General features: G+C 34.8%; 1 non-coding gene across 1 annotated transcript; it reads left to right on the forward strand.

Moving 5' to 3' along the window:
• The first annotated feature begins 8,659 nt into the window (after positions 1 to 8,659).
• On the forward strand, positions 8,660 to 8,732 carry TRNAR-UCG (transfer RNA arginine (anticodon UCG)). The gene has a single exon. It is a non-coding gene; the product is annotated as a tRNA-Arg (tRNA).
• The last annotated feature ends 883 nt before the right edge of the window (positions 8,733 to 9,615 follow it).

The following is a 9,615-nucleotide window of genomic DNA, read 5'->3' on the forward strand; positions in this document are numbered from 1 at the left end:
TTTGTTGCGGATGATTCTCGTAAAAACATAGACATTGCGAGTAGATAAAGAACAAACATAAGTTTGGACATTTTCACTAAAATTTTAAGTAATATTTATTTGGTGGCAAGAGAAAAATAGTTTTGACGTTTTCGGTTTTTATGCTTCGTGTCATATTGCTGAAAATGTCAATGATTTGTCGAAAAAGGTTTGGAATTGAAAAGTAACAAATATTTCTTTATATATTTTATTAGGGCGATTAAAATATAAATTGAAATGTTATTCATGTGTTTAAATTGTAATTTGTAGTGTTTGTGATGATACAATTGAGAAATTGTATTTAAGTACACAGTAAAGATACTCCAATAACAATTCGCTTAACTTACTCTAAGTAAAGCTGACCCAATGGATAATACTAGTACTTCGTTTTCAGTACCAGGGAGGTACCTGAAAATTACCAAACAAAGAATGTTTACAGATTATGTATGTCCCAAAAAGGGATTTAACGTTTTTACTAAAAATATAAAGTCGTTTTACAATAATTACCTATTAATTAATCGGAAAAATAATTACCGCCATAGAGCATTAGATTAAATATAATTCAGTTACTCACGTATGCTCTTCTTATGGATAAGAAAATAAAAATAAATATGATATGCCACAAATAATCAACTATTTAACTTTTTAACTTTTTCTTCTGATCTAATGGTTACTAATGATCTAACGTAAGATTAAAATGATAAAATGACTAATAAAATTCAATAATCAATTACTATTTGAACTTTTACCACGAACTTTTGTTGTCTTAACACTATTTCTGTTATCATGTGGCCATGGGTGATCATTGGGTATATTGGTCTAATTCTCAAATATCCATCTAAATATACAAATGGAAATAATAAGTATTCCTTGAATTTAGTGTATTCTTTTGAACATTTAAATTCTTTTACAAGAAATGTCTAGACATTCCATTGGGCTTCTTCCTTAACCCAGGATACCATTTAAAGCCTATATTACAATAACAGTGTATAACTCCTAAGGAATATATATATATATATACTTTTCAGACTAACATTTTCCTCTAAAATAATTGTATTAAATTATGTTTATGTGGAGAAACCTACTCACTGTTTTTATGCATTTCATATATTTTATCTCTGATAGAGCTAACATGAAGCTGATCTTGTTTCGCATCCGTATCTGGTGCAGTCGTCAGTGGCAGATTTCGTCCTTCAAATGGTCCAATAACGCTATGTAATAGTCACTGTTGATAGTCCTTCCTTTTTCAAGATAGTCAATGAAAATTATTCCATATGCATTCCCAAAATACAGACACCATAACCTTGCCAGCCGACTGTTGCGTTTTCCCACGCTTTGGAGCGAGTTCATCGTGTGCAGTCCACTCGGATGACTCTCGATTGCACTTTGAAGTGAAATGATGGAACCGTGTTTTATCCATTGTCACATATCGATGCAAAAATTTGAGTTTATTACGCTTGATTATCTTCAAACATTGCTCCGAATCATCAACTCGTGTAAATTGACCTGTTATTAATAGCGTGATGTCACTGTTATTTTGAATAGATTACAGGTCTATATTTAATTTATTATGGCCTGATATTTTTATTATGTTTTTGGCGATTAACTAACCAGTAAATGTACTCTCCCGTAAAACTTACAGTTGTAGTTTTTGAGATATTTTTTGTCAACTATAATCAGAACAATTTTCAATCGACAAATCAAAACAATGACCGCCCCCGCACCCCTTGCCGCCCCTGTTTCTCGTAAAATACCGGCCGAATCCCATTTCGGCATCAAATTTTCCCATCTCGTTCCCGATCGTTCCTGCCGCCCGCGCCTCCTCCCTCCTTGCCCCGCCTCAACGGGTCCCTTTCTATCGAGAGAAAAGCAGCCCGTTGTCTGACTTTTTTCGTTTTCTTTCCATCGTCTGTGGAGAACAAAGCACATTCTGGAAGCTTTTGCGCCATTCAGTTTCAATATGACGTCGACAATGGCGAGGCATTCTATACGACAGTGAACCGAGGCAATGGCGGAATACGGACTGTTGCGTTTAGAATGGGCCGTTTCTTTTCGCGAACGAGAAAAGATGCAGAATACACACAAATACGACCGTTTATCTATTTTCAATTAAGGCGGTGGATAATGGTCGGTTCTTCTTTCTTTCTTTCTTCCTTCTTTTCTTGTTCCGTTCCCCGTGGTCCTTCTCGTTCGCGTTTCACTTTTGTAGTGTAGGAGTTGTGCGACGATTGAAGACCAGTACATGGTTTATTGTCGTTTGATGTCCATTGACTAATTACTCCATAAATATATCTCGAATTCAAAGATTTTTGCCACCGTTTTCACTGACTTGTGCACGGAGCATAGTCTTGGTTAAGCAACGCTTTCTTTTTCTTCAAATGCGGCCGTTTTTTTCGGCGATTTCGTCCTTCAAACGATCTAATAATACTACGTAACAGTTGCTGTTGATGTTCCTTCCTTTTTCAAGGTAGACAATGAAAATTATTCCATGTGCATCCCAAAATACAGACGCCATAACCTTGCCAGCCGAGTGTTGCTTTTTTCACCGCTTTGCAGCGGCTTCATCGTGTGCTGTCCACTCGGATGACTGTCGCTTGGACTTCGGAGTGAAATAATGGAGTCATGTTTCATCCATTGTCACATATCCATGGAAAAACCAGGGTTTGTTAGGCTTAATCATCTTTAAACACTGCTCCGAATCATCAACTCGTCGTTGTTTTTGGTCAAAAGTGAGCTCAAGCGGTACCCACTTTGCACAGAGCTTTCTCATACCCAAATATTCGTGAATGATATGAAGTACACGTTCAGTTGATATCTTTAGAGTGTTTGCTATTTCATTCAATTTCAATTTACGGTCGTTCAGAATTATTTTGTCGATTTTTTTAATGTTTTCGTCGGTAACAACCTCTTTTGAACGTCCACTACGTTCACCGTCTTCGGTGCCCATTTCACCACGTTTAAATTTAGCATACCGATCTTTTATGGTTGAGTTTTTGCTTCAATTGTATTTTTTCCCTTCAAAAAGCAATATTTTTTCAACATGCGAAATTCCTCTTTATCCATTTTTTTTCACAATAACAAAAGTTGTTTCACTCAAAATGTTATAATTCACAAAGTACTGATCCGACAGCTGTCAAATTTAGACACGCCTCTTTTGAGGATTAGGGCTAACTAAAAAATATGGATTTAACTCTAGTAGCGCCATCTATGTGTCAGGTTGAGGACATTTCATTTGACCTGTTACAAATTATTCAAACAAGCTATCATCAATGTTACCAACCTGACCTTACCAAGGTAATCTGTTAGTGTTTATCATAACGGAATGGTCCAGAACTAACTAAAAAAACATATGGATTTAATTCTAGTAGCGTCATCTATGTATACAAACTATTATGATGATATGATAGTCCGAATTAAGCCAATCGATGACGTCGCGAAATTCACATCGACGACCCCACGAGTTCCGGCGTTAACTTTTAGACGTCCTCTCCACGGGACGAGCTTTTTCAATTTCACCAATCGAGTCGTTGTCACCCGGCTGAAAAGCGATTGCATTTAAAATTGCGAGAGCATAATAGAACGACCGCCGACGTGTCCCGCCGCCGCCGTCCCCGTCACCGCCACCGCCCCCCTCGCCCGAAAATCCATTTCCGATATCTGCATTATTTCTGAAGCTCCTTCAACGCCAACTTACATAATGAAAACGCGTACCGCGCCCACAATGGGAGACCGGCTAGACGTCTCCACAATGGACCAGCTTGTGTTTGACAGTTTCGTGAAAGGAGCGCGGCTACCGATAGCGATTCGCCAGTTTTTATGCTCGTCTCTCCTTTTCTCCCGGCGGATTTTTCGTATTTTTCGGCGAGGGGGTCAGAGGGAGCGACGGACGAGGAGGGGGGGGGTTAGTCGATGGCGTTTGGCGGGATCCTCTCGTCGATATCTTCTCGATGAAGTGTACTAAAACGATGTTTTTATCCCCTTCAGTATGGAGAGAGTATGGGACTTATTATTTAGCGGAATCATAAAAATATGTTATAGTCTCACTTCGTCGATAAATCCTTGAAGAATAACACTATCAGAAACATATTGTAATCAATTTAACAACCTTATACTGCGCTGGTCAACAATAGCTTTCTTGCCCTGGGTACAAGGTCCACAAGAGTTTAGTTCCGGAGAATCCCGTGTGCATAAGGGTTTGCGTTTGAAATTTTGCCATTTCCCCAAAATCATACGTGAACTTGAAGAGTATAAAACAAACAAAACAAAGTTTCTTGAATTCTCAAAGTTAACCTAATAACACAGAACCTAATATATCTGTTGAGAGCCAAGTTAAAATGTTTTTATATAATTTTCGTCCCTTATTAGATAAAAACTGTCCGATTTTTTAGATAACTTCTTTATTAGATATGCTTTGTAAAATCTTGGTTATAAATTAATTTATTACTACATTTTATGTGTATTTGGATTAATTTACAAGCAAGACGAGTGCGAGATAAATACAATCCTCAATTATAAAATTATAATAACTTATAGCTATAGTTTACACAAAAGGTATACACTTTATATAAGTTCGTATGGTTAGGTTAGCTTCAATCTTCTGATTTCTTGCGCGATGTCCAGTAGTTGTTTTGCTTCCATGTTAGTATGATTTAATAACCTTCTTTTGTGTTTTAAGGCGAAATCTTGGCAAATTTCGCAAATCCATTTGATTTCCAGGTCATCGTGCAATTCCTCGTTGGTTACGTAACGATAGGCACTGGTAATTAATCGAAGAATTTTGTTTTGACAGCGTCGGATGACCAGTTGATTTGAATTTTTAGTGCAACCCCATATTTGTATCATATGGCTCCAAATTGGCTGTATGTTTGATTGATAAATAAATCTCTTTGATTTTAGATCAAGTTGAGAGTATATTCCGACTAACCAGTATAGTTATTTTATTTTGGTTCTAATGTGTTTTGCTTTGCATCTAACATGATGTCAAAATTGTCATGGGAAGAACATTTTATAAACATGTTTAAAAACAATTTTAAAATAATTGTGATGACTTGGTTAGCGCAGTGGTAAAGGCGGCAGGACGGCATGGTAGTAAATGTATATTTGTGATTGTCCTAGACAAGAGTGTAAAATCCGACAAGGAAAAGCATCCCCGTCACGCCAGTAACCAGGCTGAGTGGGACCGGATATGTTCTGAGATGGTTTTCAAATTTGGTCACTCGCCAGTCGGTAGGCTTAATGCTGAGGACCGTGGTTCGAAGCCCGCGTAAAAATTAGGTCCAGTCGAAATAAACCCTCGTTGGTATACAGAAGACTTTAAAATATATTAAAAAAATAGTTCTGAAAAGAATAAAAAGAAAATAAAACAACATATCATTTTTTATCAGTAGATAAATACTACAATAGGAAACCAAACTTATAGTTCTTATAAATTAGTCGTATTCGCACAAACTAATCTAAAATCTCACTTAAAACTCAAGTTAAAATTCAACTAAGTATACTGTCTATTATTTTAAGCTTATATATTATATCTAAGTTATTTAACTTCTTATAAACCGATTTAATTTTAAAATGAATAAGAGAAAATAAAAGAACAAGTAAGGTAACAAACATAATTTATTTATCAACATATAATAAGGCTTGCTTGCTAAAAATCTCATAGTAGATTATCAATATATAGCAATTTAGCGTGGCAGTGATGGCTTTTAAAGTTACTGTACCGGAAATTTAAAAGAATCACTCGAAAAGGCTGAGTCCATACATTAAAGAAGTAATATTTATTTTTTCCTTAATATCACATCATTAAAATTCCCATATAGAACAAATTTCTATCCATAGACGTTTCCCCAACGCAATCCACGCCACTGCCTTTGCCAATCTGTAAGACAAGCGATGAAACGGATCGTTACTTCACATTCTCGGTTATCATTGTGGCCCGCACGAATCATTAGAGGCCATTGTCGTCGGGGCCGGGACAAAAATCTTCCCGAAACCTTTTTTGTTAAGAGCCGATGATTAATTATTATTTTTTTAAGTTCGTAATCCTTTTTTAATCAATTTGAATTTTTCCCGGACAGTTTTGTTTGCCGTGGGGTGTTGTCGAACCCAGACGTTGTCAATGATGAATTACGCCGTCCTCGTCGTATTGCCCTTTTCAATTTGTTACATATTGTTCCTGTGGAAAACAACGTAAAATACTATGGTCTCTATTATTGGGGAGGCAGCAATAGGTAAATGTTACATTACAATGGTCTAGTTTATGAAGCAGATCTAGACACTTTAAATTAGTGATAAAAAACAGATGCTATCAAATCTAAATTGAATATCTTGCATATAATGTAATCCACATAATTTAAAACATTTTCTTGACGCAAATTTGTGGCATGAATTTTTAGTTCTTTCATACTTTGCTCTGATGACTAAATAAGACTTCATACTCTCGATAATCCTCATTTAATCCTTCTAAAGACTGAACTTGTAAACCGTGATGCACTCACCATCATAAAATGTTTAAGTGCCATAGATTTTGATATCACACTTGTCTGTACGTTATGTATGTTGTAATTTTATGTTTGTGATTGTTTAATATTCGTGATTATCCAAGGCAAGAGTGCAAAAGCCGACAAGGAAAATGATCCCAGCCACGCCAGTAACCAGGTTTTGTAAGATCGGATGTTTTCTGGGATGTTTTTCTAATTTGGTCACTCGCCAGTCGCTAGAGTTCATGGTTGGTAAGAAGAAGAGATTTTAAAATATAAAAAAATAATACTGAACAAGAAAAAGAGAAATTAACACAACATGTAATTATTTATCAATACATATATACTACAATAAGAAACCAAACTCATAGTTCTTGTAAATTATTCGTATACTTGAAGATTATAATACTCATTCTAGAATTCACAAACTAATCTAAAATCTCAATTGAAACTCAAGTTCAAATTCGACTATGTTTACTGTCTATTATTTTAAGTTATTTAACCTTTTATAAACACATTTAGAATTAAAAGGAAAAAAAGAAAATAAAACAACATATAAGGTAATAAAAATAATTTATTTATCAACATATAAAAACTCAAACATTCATTTTATTTTATGTTATTCAGATCTAACAAATACCTTCGTTGCTTCCTCATTGCCTCTTCAGTATGCAAAAATAGCCTGGAAACAGCTCCTCTTTCAATTTATTCAACAAAATCAAGCATCACTCAAGCATTTTCTTGATGCAAATTAATGGCATGAATTATTAGATGTTTCATACTTTGCTCTGATGACTAAATAATACTTCATACTCTCGATAATCCTCATAGAATCCTTCTAAAGACTGAACTTGTTGTAAACCGTGACTCATTAACTATTATAAAATGTTAAAATGCCATATATTTTGATATCACAACTGTCTGTAACTTAATTACTAGATTTATTCACTGATCACCAAATTGATCACCAGTTGATTCATCAAACCTATAACATTCTTCTATTAACATTCTAAACTAAACTAAACTAAACTAAAACCTGTGCTATTAGTAAGAAAAAAAATGGTCCTAAAGTATTTATCTTAGTTTGAGTAGCTAGTTAAAAACCTGCTTCTTGTGATTTCTATCGTTATTTGCTCAGAAATTGAGATTAAACATTGAATAAATTAATTCCGTTTTATATCAAATGTCATTAATTTTTTTTTTTCAGCACAGCCGTTTCTAAAAGATTTATTGATGATACTATTGATACTATTAATATATTATTTACTACAACTACATTGATGTATAGCGATATTATAATTAATATTTTATTTTCTATATAACTTACTTTCATTATTCTTCTGTATGTATATATATATATATATATATATATATATATATATATATATATTCAATTCAATAATATTCGAATAAATTAACAAAATTCAAAGTAGTGGGGCATTGTATTTACTATTATTATTATATTTTAAAAATATTTTAATGTCTCCTTTTACCATCTAGGAGTTTATATAGATTGGACCTACAGTTTAACGTGGGCTCCGAACCACGGTCCTCGGCATTAAGCCTACCGCCTGGCGAGTGACCAACGTAAAAATCATCCCAGAAGACATCCGGTCTTACACAGCCTGGTTACTGGCGTGACTGGGACCTTTTATTTTCCTTGTCGGATTTTACACTCTTGCATAGGACAATCATAAATATTAAACAGTCACAAACATACATTCACGACCATGCCCCAGCAGGATTCGAACCCACGGCTATCGCAACAGTAGAAGGACCGTCCTGTTACCTTTACCACTGCGCCAACCAAGCCAGCTATTTATTAATTTGTATTTTCTAAAAGCAAGAAGTTTATCTGGGAATTTTTATAGTTTCTTATTAAACTTCTATATTTTAAGGAATGTTGCTAATCATTAAGTGTATTTTTACTACTAATTAAATAAACCGAACCTCATCTCTAAATAATAGTAAATTAAGATTAGTATAAATATATTGCTTTTCAATAATTACTCACAAAATAACGCCTTCAAACTTATAAAGCATTTAATCTTGAAAAGATTTTGATATATTTTTATTATTTAAATGATTTTTTTACAACATAAGATATGAAAGTAAAGACTAACAATTTTTAACTATACCCACAACTTAGAAAGTTCAAAGGTCAAGACCGTGTGGCCTAATGGATAAGGCGTCGGACTTCGGATCCGAAGATTGCAGGTTCGAGTCCTGTCACGGTCGGGCAAACTTTTTTTTTTTTTTTCCTCGCGGCCTGCCTAGAACCTGTCTCGTCGACTGTAAAACAACGAACTAGTCGAAGACTCCACCCAGACCTCGCCATCTTGGACGGGTTCCGCCGGCCGAGACATTAATCTAATTGATAAGAATCATCAGTCATTCGCGGGATCTGTTCGGCCGGAGATTTCTTTCAATAGTCAATCAAATCGTCGGGAATCATGGCCGCCCGTGTTTTTTTCTCACACGCAGCTCTTTCGGTACCATTTATTAAAGTGAATTACGAGGCCTTTTTTCTCTTTGTCGAGGTTCTGTGTTTGTTTAGCTGTTTATTTATTTTGGTCTCGGTATCAATAGAACATCTGATTGTGGTCAAATAAAGGCCATTCTCTTTGATTGTAATTTATGATGAATTGATTGAGAGTGGGGAACGGTTACCAGGTGCAAATGTGTTAATTGTGGGATAGAGTAGAGTGTCTATATGCATAGTGATGTTCTATATCCTGTTGTTTCATTTTTATTAATATTCTTAAAGAATGTTTGTATTTTTAAACAGCATCAAAAACCCATCTACCTACCAAGTGGTTGACAAATTTTGACCATTTTGATATTGGCTCTATTCGAGATCAAATATACGAAATATATAAGAACAGTGACTACACAAACTATTTTATCCATATATACGTAATTTAATAAAACTATTTCAGAGAAAATTGTTAGTCAGGAAAGAATACATAAAAGAGTTAGGGATATGCAGCATTTTGAAGGATGGTAGACATCCTTTCATACACTCTTACGGGGCATAGGGTTTAAATGGTGTAAGGATAAACCTCGAAGAGGTCTAATGAAACTTCCAGATATTGCCTTCTTCTTAAGGCACACAATAAAA

The sequence above is a fragment of the Rhynchophorus ferrugineus genome, unplaced genomic scaffold, assembly GCF_030347505.1.
Source record: "Rhynchophorus ferrugineus isolate W39M unplaced genomic scaffold, kcgeb_rfMv2 rfM9, whole genome shotgun sequence".
NCBI classification, from domain to species: domain Eukaryota; kingdom Metazoa; phylum Arthropoda; class Insecta; order Coleoptera; family Curculionidae; genus Rhynchophorus; species Rhynchophorus ferrugineus.